This window comes from Lycorma delicatula, chromosome 2 (genome assembly GCF_047948215.1).
Source record: "Lycorma delicatula isolate Av1 chromosome 2, ASM4794821v1, whole genome shotgun sequence".
NCBI classification, from domain to species: domain Eukaryota; kingdom Metazoa; phylum Arthropoda; class Insecta; order Hemiptera; family Fulgoridae; genus Lycorma; species Lycorma delicatula.
In genome coordinates, this window is record NC_134456.1 from 227,677,945 (window position 1) to 227,691,714 (window position 13,770).

General features: G+C 30.8%; 1 protein-coding gene across 4 annotated transcripts in view; it reads right to left on the bottom strand.

Moving 5' to 3' along the window:
• The window catches only part of LOC142319715 (uncharacterized), a 401,182-nt gene that overhangs the window by 40,376 nt on the left and 347,036 nt on the right, over positions 1-13,770 (bottom strand). The gene's annotated exons all lie outside the window — the stretch shown is intronic.

A 13,770-nucleotide genomic window follows, 5' to 3' on the forward strand; every position in this document is an offset into this window, starting at 1 on the left:
ATGGTGTGTTATAAATGAAGCACGGTGGTGTTTCATTGAAAACGTTAACATTAATTAATATAGTTACTAATTCTTTTCTCTTAAAATCTTCGGTGTTTAAAAATAAATTGATTTCACAGCATACTGATCTCCTTTCTTATTTCTTGAACATCATAGGGTGAATTCAACAGCGGTACGGGAAGATTACTTCCCGAAGAGAAAATTAATTAAATACTTTAATTTTTGTATAACTAAGTAAAATATCTTTATTTTATCAGCTGTTACATAACGTAAAATAAGCAAAATATTGATATCGGTCAAAATATTTGTTATAATAATTCTTCCAAATTTTAAACTCCGTAAGTTAAAAAATATCATATTATTTTTTATCCTCCGGGTCTAACGTTAGGTATTACTTCAGAGGATGAGATTAATGATTTGTAACGTGTATGAAAATGCTATGCCTGACCGGGATTCGAACCCGGGACCTCCGGATGAAAGGCCGAGACGCTACCACTCGCGACGAAGGCCGGCATATAAGAAATATCTGGTTGTTTAAAACGTACTGAACCTGTGGAGACCAAAACTGAAAACAGATTTATCGTTTTTGAAAAATAACATTATGAGACCCTACATGCACCATTTTTTTCGATGAACTTCTGCCATTTTTCCGGCAACAGCATAATCCCGTCGCTATACCACTTCTATGGTTTCCGGTCAAAAAACTGTGATTTTTGGTTTTCATAGACCTCTTTTGAGACTAATTTAACACCATGCCGGGAGTTCTGCAGAGACCGAAACAAATAATAGTCTGACGATGCTAGGACCGGACTGTACGGGATGCATTAGATTTGACCTCCCAGTCAAGTTCTCTCAATTTCTGAAAGGTCGATAAAGATGTCTAATAAATTATTTTATTGATATATAATTTTTTGTTGAATATTCGATTTTTCCTTTTTTTAAATTTTGATTGTTTATTATTCTAAAATTTCGACGTGAATTCGGAAGAGATCTACCGCACAAAAATAACGTAACACGTTGGTTCAAACGACTCGAAGAAACCGGATCGGTTAAGAAACAGAAATCAACCGGCAGACCAAGTGTACCTGACGGAACGGTTGAACTAATTACACAATCAGCAATTAGAAGTCCTGCGAAGTCCATTCCCCGGATTGAAATTACACGCTTATAAAATCCAGATACTGCAGGAATTGAAACCCGATGATGGTGTAAAACGTTACAATTTCGCTGTTGAAATGTCGGACAGAATAAGTGAAAACGAATCATTTTTAGACGATATAATTTTTTCAGACGAAGCTACATTTCATGTGAACGGATGCGTTAACAGACACAATTCACGAATATAAAACCCACACGCAATTATAGAAACAACGCGATTCGCCTAAAGTTAATGTTTGGTGTGGTGCGATAAAAAATCGTGTAATATGGCCTTTCTTCTTTGCTGAAAAAACAATTAATGGAGTCGTGTATCTTGACATGTTAACCGATTATTGCTTTCCTCAGCCGGATGAACTCGAAAACATTCATCGACTTCATTTCCAACAAGATGGTGCTCCCCCGCACTTCAATGCATCGGTCACGGACGCTTTGAACGAAAAATTTGGAGATCGATGGATAGGCCGGCAAGGACCCGTATTTTGGCCTCCAAGGAGTCAAGACCTGACACCTTGCGATTTTTCTTGTGGGGGTACATCAAAAGCGCTGTTTATACGGAAAAAATTCGCGACCTAAACCGCTTAAAAAACAGGATTAATGAAGCAATGATAACCATTAACGAAGAAATGTTAACTAATGTTTGGAGAGAAGTTGAGTATCGTTTGGACATTTGTCGAGCGACTAAGGGCGCACATATTGAAATTTATTAATTATGTAAAAAAATGTTTGAGACGACAAATTTGAAAAATAAAAAACAAACTGTAAGTAATTCTGTTTTAATTTAAACCATGTTCAAAACCGCACCATTCATTTATGATAACCCTGTATTACGCTAACCATTTTTTCTTTTTTGCTTTTTAATTCTGCTTTATTAGCTAAAAATCTTACCTTTTATTGTAAACAAAGATGATAACTCATTTTTTAAAATCCCTCTTCCTATAAAAAAAACCCCAGTTTTTCATAATACTTCTCTAAAAAACTCTGTCTGATCAAACAATCATCTAATGGGAAAAGAACCAGTCATTTTGGAAACAGTACAAAATCGAAGAAAATTATTTTCACTCGTATATTCTTATAAAGAAGTAATTTGTTAAACAAGAAGTTTATTTTTAATCATTATTTATTAAAAGGTCATATATTTATTAAAGTATATATTTATTAATTTCATAAATAGTTACGTATACATTTTAAAGCCAAAATCGAAACGTAGGCGATTCGATATGAGATGAAAAGCATACGCTTCTTAAATAAAGTATTTTCAAGTTAACAGTATTTTATGAGAGACTTACAAAAATATGGCAAGTGAGTAGAAGTTTCCTATTACCTCTTAACCGAGCCAAACACACTGTACACCTGGTTATCAGCATGCCGAGCCTACAGAAATACAAGTGAGACTTCCATCCACTCTGTTCACGATAGGGAATGGTCGTATGTAATATCGTCAACAGTAAGTTAAAAATTATGTCTAGTTCCACCTTCTTAACACGGCTCAAGGCTATAAGAAAATCTGAGCGTAAAGAAACAGATTACTTTATCGATTTTTAACGTGAAACGACGTGTTATATATAATGTCTTCCCCTAGCACAGTAAGAGAGAAAATAAATTTTACAAAATTATACATTTACAATTACACAGAAATCACTTTTTAAACGAATCGCGTTACATGTATATACATGTGTACGCACAACTGTTCAAGATATTAATAAACTTTATAAAAATAATTTTACTTGAAATACGGTAATGGACGATGCAATACATTAAGAACAAATTACAGCGATACATAACGTAATCGGGTTCTATAACGGGCGTGTCTTAACGTCATGTGAAAAAGGAATAAATCTCATCCTAAGAAACAGCTTTCAACTTAATCTTATGGTATAAATGAGTCGAACGCTTCATAATGGAAAAACAAATTACTAAGGATATTATAAATCGTAAATCATATAATTTTTTTATTAATTTAATTACAAAGGTTTTAATCTTTGCAAGCATCTTTCACTACCATTTTAGCGATTTATCATTCTAAAAAAAATTACTGTTTTACGGTTCTTGAATCGTAACTTTACGAAGTCCCGGTGTAATAATCGCAGTAAAATAAATTTCAAAAGAACAATGGGTCGTTACAGCGTTATGCTAAAAAAGGTTTACCATTTCTTTTTCATAATGTTAAAAAGATAAAATTATAAACAGTTATTATTAAACTCTTACAAAGTTTTTCTTTTTATAATTTTTAACGATAAATTATAGTAATCAAAACGGGATTAAATATATTCCAGTCCCATTGATTTAGGAGATTATTCCCAGATACACTTCAGATACAAATGATTTTTATCGATTTATATTATAGGAAATAAAAATTAAAAACACGCACGTCAGACAATCTATTTTTCCGACCTTCATGGTACGAGCGATAACGCATCTGCTTATAATCTGGGCGGATTTCTCGGTTTAAATACCTGTTAGATTTGGAATTTTTAATGCGCCAAAAAATTTTATAAGTGTAAATATAATTGAACGGTAAAATTAAATATTTTTATCAGCTATTCTATACTACAGTATTTTCGTAGAATATTCTAAGTTAGCCGCCCTTTATTTATGTAATAATAATCTGGAGTTTCAAAGAAAAATTTAATCGTAAATGAAATTTCTACTGCTATCATATTTTTCAACAAAATAAAGACCCGAGTACTTCGCCCTCGACAGACAATTACAAGGACAAAAATTGCATGAAACCTATTTAAGTATGTATATAACTAACAAATTATGCAAAACATTGTTCTACCCTTTGAGTAAAATTTTGAAATACGGAACCCATAGTGACCCGTATTTCCCCATCTCTTGTCCAATCTATATAAATAAAAATGTAAATGTTTGTTTGTTCGAAATCTTAAATCTCCGAAAGTTCTTCACCGATTGCTTTGAGATTTTGACACAACGTTGTATTCGAATACGTGCGTGTTTTTATATACCTGGTATTTATATACCTAAGATGTCACACCTGTGACAGGTAAAAACAAGCTGTTTTTGAAAAACAGCGCTATCTTTTGGACGTAAAAGCAACACACGCTAAATATTTTACGATTCCATTTCAATGTTTCTGATATGTGTCCACTATAGACTAAATAACTATTGAATCGATTTATGCGCGGAGAAAAAGGGAGAAAGGGAATAATCTGAAAAGGGAAATAGGGAAAAATTGGAAAACGGAAAAATCAAAAAGGTAAAATGGGAAAAAGAAAAAAACGGGAAAAGTAAACGGAAAATAGACATGTAATACATTACATGTATTATGAATACATGTATATATATATTGTAAATTTCTTTTACAATTTTAAACTCTAGAAATTTTAAATAATAGAAATGTAAACAATTCTATAGTAATTGCAAACATTACAATACTGTATAATATGTTATGTTGCATTTGTATTGCAAAATCAGTATTACATTAATATTTTACACAAATATTCATAAACTGTAATGTAAAATATGATTGTCCTAATATTGTAAATTACAAAATTTTAAAAATGTAAATAATAGTACAATGTAATGCATTAGGTAACAAAAATTTCCATAAAATTTTTAATTTAAAATAATTAACGTATTATTTTTCTTTTATTCAATAAAGTATAGCATAAATATGTTTAAAATTAATTTAAATAAAAACACAGGAGAATTAAAAAATAGAAACCTTTGTTGAGATTCATTTTACCTTCAGAATAACAAATAAATTTAATAAACATTCTTTAACAAAATTAAATATTCAATTTTTTTTTTTAAATTCGTTTATAGTCTACTACGGAATCGTTTAATATTCTGTGACTATTCATACATGACGTAAAATATTACTCAATTATGTACGAAATTATTTAAAATTCTTATCTCATCTAAAAAATAAGAGATAATAAAATGAATGTATAATTAAACAAAAAAATACCAACAATAATTATCGTTGGAGAAAATATATATATTTAAAACTTTCACTCTTATTATGAATATTAAAAAAAAAAACTGAGTACTTTAGAGAAGTGAAAAAACCTCAGATGTTACTGGTGGATGGATTAAAAACTGTTCATTTATATGAAGTGCCTCTGACATAATCTAAGAAGCTGATGATAGGTAAGGCACTTGGGTTAAAAATATTTATGTAACTCATACTGAGTTACATAAATATTTCATATATATATATGTATTTAGAAAACAAAACATATTAATTAAAAACTTAAACTATCTTAAAAACTATATTATAGTAGGGAAATTTTTCCTGAATTTTTTTGTTAAAATGATAGTATAATTAAAAAGCTTACAATGAAGTTTTAATACTTTCCTGGTATTGTTTATTCATTCTTATAAAGTGGAAAAATAATTAAACATGAAAATAGTTAGCAAAGATCACTTTTTTTTTGGGGTGGGGTAAATCATGACGAAGTTTTATTGCAAAAATTATCATTATTTGTTTAAAAAACCCAAAACGTTTAAAGATTTAAAAAAATCGTTATTTTTTCTCAATTTCTCCACCTCCAAAATCGCTACCAAGAAATCTTTTTTGATTTTTCTACGTTTACTATGTTAAATGAAAGAAAGTAAAAACATTCCACTCAAAAATGTACAACCAATAAAAAAGATTCTTTTGGGGGTTGGAGGTGAGTTATGATGAACTTTTATTGCAATACTCCTACTACTGAAATTTTATTATTTAAATTTTCAATTATATTAAAAGTTTAAATAAACCAAAAAAGGTTAGGAAAAAAAAATCGCTTTTACGACTTTTGTGGAAGGGGGAATTTTGGGGCAAAAATTTTCAAAAAATGGTAAGATAAGCATGCACGCATATACTGAGCTTTAAAGTGGGATTATGTTTACAAAATTTTGAGAAAATTAGCCCCCACCACCTAGAATTATAGTCCCCAAAATTTTATCAACAAATTGCTTTATATATACGAGTTTCTGTAAAAAGTTTTATCAAATTTGGTTATTCCAATCAAAAAATATTTAGCTTCAAACACGCCAACACACGTACATACGTACGAACATTACTCCCCCTTTTTTTGAGGTTCCTGGGTTATGAAACGTCGAGAAATGAAAACAAACCCGTACCTAATTTTTTGATTGATTATCCTACTTTCCTTCTTGTTGCGGCATAGCTCTTGGGCTGTGATGTCATGAAAGTAAAAATAGAATGATTAACTCCATAAAATTACGGAATTAAATATTTAATAACAGAGTTAGAGTAAAAGAAATCAGTGTTGAATAATGACCAAACCTATTTTACATGGCATAAATGTACCTGATAGAGAGGATTAACGATACTAATATTTTTTTTTTTTTTATTATTTAGAAATTCCGGATATGATTTCATATTTCTTGTTAAATGTCTAAGCGTGCACGTATGGAATTGTGCCAACCACAAAAGACAAAGAAAAGGTGACAAATTTACTTAGTTATTTTTTTAAAAAATTTTTTGTTTAAGAAATAAATAATTTCACCAAAATAAAATATTTCAAGGCATTTGTTTTACGAGAAACGTATTTTTTTTATTAAACGTAAAATACGAAGTTAAATTAATTTGTATTTTGTGTTCATACGTGACCTGAAACTGCTCTTTTACATTAATTTAAGTAAAAATAAATCAACACAGTGTTATTTAGAAATATACATTTAGGAAATAAGCATTAATGTATTAAAAGAAATAATCTACAACTCTTGCAAGTGTTCTAGAAATTATTCCTTAAATAGAAAATAAATTAAACAAGGTCCTAAAAAAGTGAATATTCACTTGTATTTGATTGTTTATTGTACGCTAACCTACAATATGATTCGAAAAATAATATACAATTTTTTTTCTTTAATTATTTTTTTGTGTTTATAATTAATTGTAATCCTACCCTACTAAAGGACATTTGTACGGGTGTCTGTCTTTATATGCGTCCCTCTTACCTGAGAACATGCTTACATAATCGAACGTCCTACTCGTCAAAAAATCTTTTTTTTCTTTTCTTAAATGCTATAAACAATAAGTAAGAAGAAGCAACACCAACAAATAAGAGCAAAAAGAAAGAACATGGTTACATGATTGAACATACTGCCTGTCAAAATCATATTTTTTTTCTTCGCTGCTGGCCGACAAACTGCTGAAATCAGCCGCCTCCGCGTTGGGTGGGTGTCTTGCCGAGTTCTGAGGAGGTCCGCGGAGGAACGTTGTTATCGGTGCTGGGGGATCGGGAACCGGGCTGCGTCCTGCAGGAGTCTCGATAGGCGAGGTCATTGTTTCAACTGTATGGTTGCGGGCCCCGTTAAAGCCCAACAGGGTTAGGAACAGGGGGAGGGGTGGCGACCGGAACGTCACTAGGCGGGTGTCTTCCCCTACGGGTTTGGAATGTGGGGTTGCGGGACATCTTCGAGCGGATTATTCGATACAGGCCAAGTGTTCCTTGTGTAATGTTCGGGGTCACTGTTCGGGAAGGCGTGGCTGCAGAGCCAGCTCCGGGAAATGAGACCCATCACCTGTCCCAGGTGACTCCCCTGGAATTTTCTTGGAACTTCTTATCGGGGGGTAAATTAAGACCGTAACCCCGATGGGGGATCCCTTTGGGGTTCCTCACTTGAGGAATGTCGTAAAGACAGAGTCCCGGTGGGAGGATTCCTTAGGAATCCTCTCATTAGAGGCATGACGCACAACTTAAAGCGAGTCCCGGCTACCTGGGGGGAACTATAGTTCTCGACGAGGTAGCTTAAGGCGATGGCACCCCCTGGAGCTGTGCTTATGTTTAGTTGCTTGTCCGTGTCCAAGGGAGGGGGGGTTAAAAATGAGTAAAAATAAATGTTTTTTCTTAAATGTTTATAAACAATAAATAACAACAGTAACAATAATTATAAAATAAATTAATAAATTTTACTAACGTAATTCATTAACTCAATGTCTTTATTTATCTGTGAATGACGTGTTGATTTGCAGTTTTTAAGTTTTGCGAGCGCAATAAGTGAAAAAAAGTGCTTGTGATTTCTCCCAGATGTCTGAAGATAATTCGTTTAGTGATTTGAAGGAGTATTTGGAGTATTTTGGAGTATTTGGAGTAATTTTGAGATTGTGTTGATTCCAGTTTCAGCGCATTGGGAGCTTGATCTTTATGAACGAGGAGAGGTTGTGAAGTTTTTCATTTTAATGAAAAATGTTGTTTTTAGAGAAATTTTTGATGGTCTAGATTGATAAGTGGAACAGTGATTTTTGTTTATTGAAGAAAAGAGTTTGAAAGTGCAAGCAAATATTTTGTTTTGAAGTTATTTTGGTTTTAGAAACCGCGATGATGGTAACCCAATCTAAACCGTATTTCCTAATGAGAAAGGGTAATTTTTACACAAGACGTAATCAATTTTGGACACCTAATAATAAATAGCATTACGAGAAGCCTCCCGCCAGGGCAACCCGTCCGGAGGGCCTAGATGCGGAGGCCCTTGCAGCTAGTAATAATACTATTTTTTAAGCGGAGTTTTCATTCTACTTATTCATTAGTAAATAACTTAAAAAAACATTGCTTAGCTTATAAATTAAAGAGAAAACGCATTAAAAAATATAACTGACAACAGAGGTCCACGATCGTGATTTCGTGATTTTTAAATAAGTAGACTTTATTCATATATATGATATTTAAAAAAATTAAAAGATGTTATAACGCGTTTCCATGTAGAAGTTAATAACAAAAACAATTCCAACAAACATTGTTTTACGACTAAATAAAGAGTTTTTATTTTTAACAGACTTCAAAAAAGGAGGGTATCAATTCGACAATTTTTTTTAATGAATGTTACGCAATATCTCCGACGTTAGTAATCCGATTTTGACAACTTTTTTAATCGAAAGAGTATGCTTTCGGAATGATCCCATATAAATTTTAACCAAATCCGATGATAATTTTAAGAAAAATACATAAAAACTATTTTTTTTCAGGTATGTTACGCAATATATCCGACGTTAGTAAACCAACTTTAATAATTAATTTTAAATCGAAAGAGTATACTTTCGGAATGGTCCAATATTTAAAGCCGGACAAAAGGTTGACGTCGGTATATTCCGACAAAGGCCCTAATCGTGCACATCGGCCACGTCGGAATATTCCGTCAAAGACTGGTAAGGCTTTAAATATATATATATATATATATATATATATATATATATATATATATATAGAGAGAGAGGTACTAGATACCACTAAAAAATGTGAATAAAATAATTTAAAAAAAAATTAAAAACCAACTTCAAAAAATAATAGTACTAAAATGTTACACATAATAATTTTATTTATTAAATAAATGAAAAGTATTTACAACATATAACTATTTTTGAAGTCGGTGCCAGTCAACACAAATAAAACAAAGTTATGTAAAGTTATTACCTCAACCGATCGCTAGGCGGCTAAACAGGATTCCCACATGTAAACTGAGATCTCAACAGCATAAAAGAGAGAGCGTTTCATGATAATACCTCATCTTAAGTTCGCTAAGGCATATATCCTCGGTGATAATAGATCTACCTAAGCATCTATAAAGTATTGTTACATCATAGTTTTGTATCGCATTCTATTCTTATATTATAATTTAGGTCTCTTTTTATTGTAGCAAAAGTTCTATTACCAATTTTTTATTGAAGTAGGATTTGTATTATATAGATCATAGTTTTTTTCTTTTTTTTTGCTTTACTTGTGTTGGCTGGCACCGACTTCAAAAATAATTATTTGTTGCAAATACTTTTAATTTAGTTAATAAATAAAAATATAATTATTTGTAACATTTTAGTACTATTATTTCTTGAAGTCGGGTTTAATTTTTTTTTAAAGTTATTTGCTAAATATAAATTATATTTTCTTCGCCCGGCTCAAGTCATTAAATGATAAATTTGAAGAAAAAAATCATTACCAGATAAAAATAAATGAATGGGTAAAAGGTTAAAATATTTTAATTTTCAGAAAACTCAGAACAAAATTTAAAAAAATATATATATATATATATATATATATATAAATATATATTTATAGAAAACAACAGATGATTATTTAAAAAAAAATATATTATTTTAAATAATGCTAAAATAACATTATTTTAAATGGGATGAAGAGATGATAGAGTACGAAAAATGCCTATCATCTCACGACCATTTGCAATAAAAAATCCCTCTTATACAACTCCAAATTGAGACACTATAAAACCAGAAGCACCGTATGGCGCGCACAATGTCTGCAGTTTTTTCAGAACAAGAAATAGCATAAAAAAATTATGAACCAAAATATGAAGATGTTCTTGACAAATTGAAATTATTGAAAAAGAAATTTACAAATATACAGCAAAAATAGTGTATTTAATCAGGAAAAGAACATTACAGTTTTATGGACATTTAAGCAAAATTTACAACAAAAAAAATATTTAATTTGTACATAAACAGAGCCACATAGACAAACCGGTTTAAAGAAATAGAAACAGATCTAAAAACATTAATTAAACATTTCCAAGGATCTATGTAAAGACAAAAATAAATTTAGAAAAGTGAATCGTGTTTCCAGAGAGGAAGAAAAAGGGTATAAACTTGAATAGATGGGCAGAAGAAAGGTAACAGAGCAAAAGAATGAAAACCTTTTGGAAAAAGGAAAACAAGTCAAAACTAGACAAACTTGATCCGCAGTGGTCGGAAAATAAAATAAAAAATGTTGAAATAACGTGTTGTTTTATTTTTATAAAATCTATGCAAAAAAAAATTTAATATTATTTTTTACTTAACTGAAATATTTTTTTTTAAATATTAGTTTGTCGTCAGTTGTAATTAAAAAGAAAAAAAATATTTTCAAAACGAAGTAGATAAAAATACATTTAAAACAATATTTTTTTAAATATCATCAGTCGATGACGCACGCCACGTAAAACCTTTTTTTTACAGATATTTTAATTACATAAAAATATTTAAAAAAATCCCTTTCGGCATTCCGGAAAGCGGAGCTAGATTTCACCAGTACTAAGTCAGGGATAAAAATAATTTCCACCTTAAAGTTAAGAAAAACTTCAAATTTACTAAACACAACAATGGTAGCATATGAAAAAGAGTTTCACATGTTTAGCGTAAGGCAAGTTCCATTTTCTTGCAATTCCAGCAACATTTTTGTCATCTCTTGCCGTAAGGGTTGGTCATATCAAAAATTGTTTCAGACAAAAGTTTTAGGGAATGTTTAGAAGACTAACGACCACTTTAAACCGATTCGATACTTGCTTATTAAGAGAGGTATGATTCTTTTTTGTCTTCAAAACTCCATTTTTTAAATCCTCTGGGCCAGTGGTTGATATAAAAAAAAATTTAGTTACAGAAGTTTTAGTTCCAAAGAATAGTAGGAACTTTAAACGAATTCGATATTTTACTTAATAAGAAAGTTATAGCGATATTTTGTTTTCTCGAAAAAGCCTCCCATTTCCACCCTCCATAGTCCGATTTCTTTTGGCCGTTAACGAACTCGACCGAGATTTTGGAACGGGTTATTTTTAAGGAACAATTTGAAAGTGACTGGCGCAATATTACGGCAGTTATCGTGTCCACAAATAAATGGAATATATATATGTATATATAAACTTTTGAGCTGACGGTGGTTTTGGAGTCTGGGGGATGTGAAACGCGAAAACATGTCGAAATTTTCCGGAAGTCGAATCATGGTACTGCCCATTACAATAGGTAGCTGAAATCTACCTAAAACTGAAAGTTCTGCTACACATTTCTTCCTAACAAAAAATAAAGAAAGTTAATCCAAAGTAATCTAGTTTATTATGACTAGATTACCTCCTAATGTAATTCAACAACGAGTATACTAATGTCTTTTAGTTGATGTAAAATACTGTTACAAGCGATTTATATAACACATTTAAAACATATTCATTTAATTTTAATGCTACGGATCGTATTATTAACCAATCATCGCTTGAAGCAGGAAGGTGGTATATATATATTAACTGTGGACACACCTTAATGATGTATGATGATGAATCAGTATAAATGAATCACAAATCACATTGGAAAAAAGTATAGAATATGACTCCTCATTTACAAATCATAACTTTTAAATGTATTTATTAGAGGTTAATTATGATAGAAAAATCACAACTCACGTAATGATAACGGGAGTTATATTAAGGCATATGTAAGGGCAGCATTTTATATCATAAAATAAAAATATAAATTCGAAATTAAATTTCGATTAATTTTTTTCTGCTCATATCCTGAAAAATAATTAATTATTACATTACATATAGATGAGATATACATTCCAGGCTCATTAAAATCGAAACTTAGTAGTGACGATAAATACCAGAATAAATAACAACCAAAATTTTAATGTTATTTATTACAAGATATTCTACAATTACTTTGAAACAAACTGGATTCTTTAAAAGTCTGTAGATGTTAAATAATTTAACAGGTAGGCACGGTTTACATAAGATAAACGTGTATGGTTCCCAAAAGCTGAACGGTTACAAATCGCTCCTTAGGGATCTATTACAGCGCCATGACGTGGTTGATTTTAAAACATTTCTAAACCCGAAGAAATGAAAAAAAAAAAAAAAACAGATAACTTTTCCATTAATAAAATTAATATTTCACTATAATATTAATTTGAGAATACTAAAAAAAATTTTGTGTAATAATGTTTTATCCACTAATAACAGAGATTGTAGGTCTAAAAAAAGTATTATTTTACAACATAAAAGAAAAAATAATTTACTGATTTAAGCCATCTACGTCTCTTTTTTTTTCTTTTTTTCCTGTTTAGCCTCCGGGAATTACCGTTCAGGTATTACTTCAGAGGATGAATGAGGATGATATGTGTGAGTGTAAATGAAGTGTACCATTCTACAGTCTCAGTTCGACCTTTCCTGTGATGTGTGGTTAATTGAAACCCAACCACCAAAGAACATGCGGTATCCACGATCTAATATTCGAATACGTATAAAAGTAACTGCCTTTAGTAGGACTTGAACGCTGGAACTCTCGACTTCCAAATCAGCTGATTTGGGAAGACGCGTTCACCACTAGACCAAACATGGGTTAAGCCATCTACCCCAGCTCAGTTTATAACGGCTGTGTAAATACATGAAGGACAAATGAAACCATTCAGAGTTGTTTTTTAAAAATTTATTTAATTTTATTAAATTTTAATATTATATTTTTAGATTAATACTGTATATTTTCTGAGCGCAAGGCACAGAAGATATCATATATAGAATATAAAGTCACCTGCAAATTGGTAATTTTGGCAGGTTGACTGGCAAACGTTATATGTGGCTCAATGAAGGCGGTTACTGGAGACTACTTTCCTCCTCACTTTCTCTAATATACTGGTTTAAGAACTCGGCTATTCTCAATACCTGTACACTACCATCTTGCGGTAATTATTTTAAAAAGAAAAATTAATGAGATACATTTCTAAGTGCACACTTATCACAATGGATACAAAATAACGAATTTTCGGTGTATATGTTACAGTAGATTTGATTAATCCGGTGATTATATACAATTACCAACGAGTATGATTAATTGCTTCCAATGTTGAACAATTAAGTAAATATATAGCAATTTATTAAATACACCGGTCA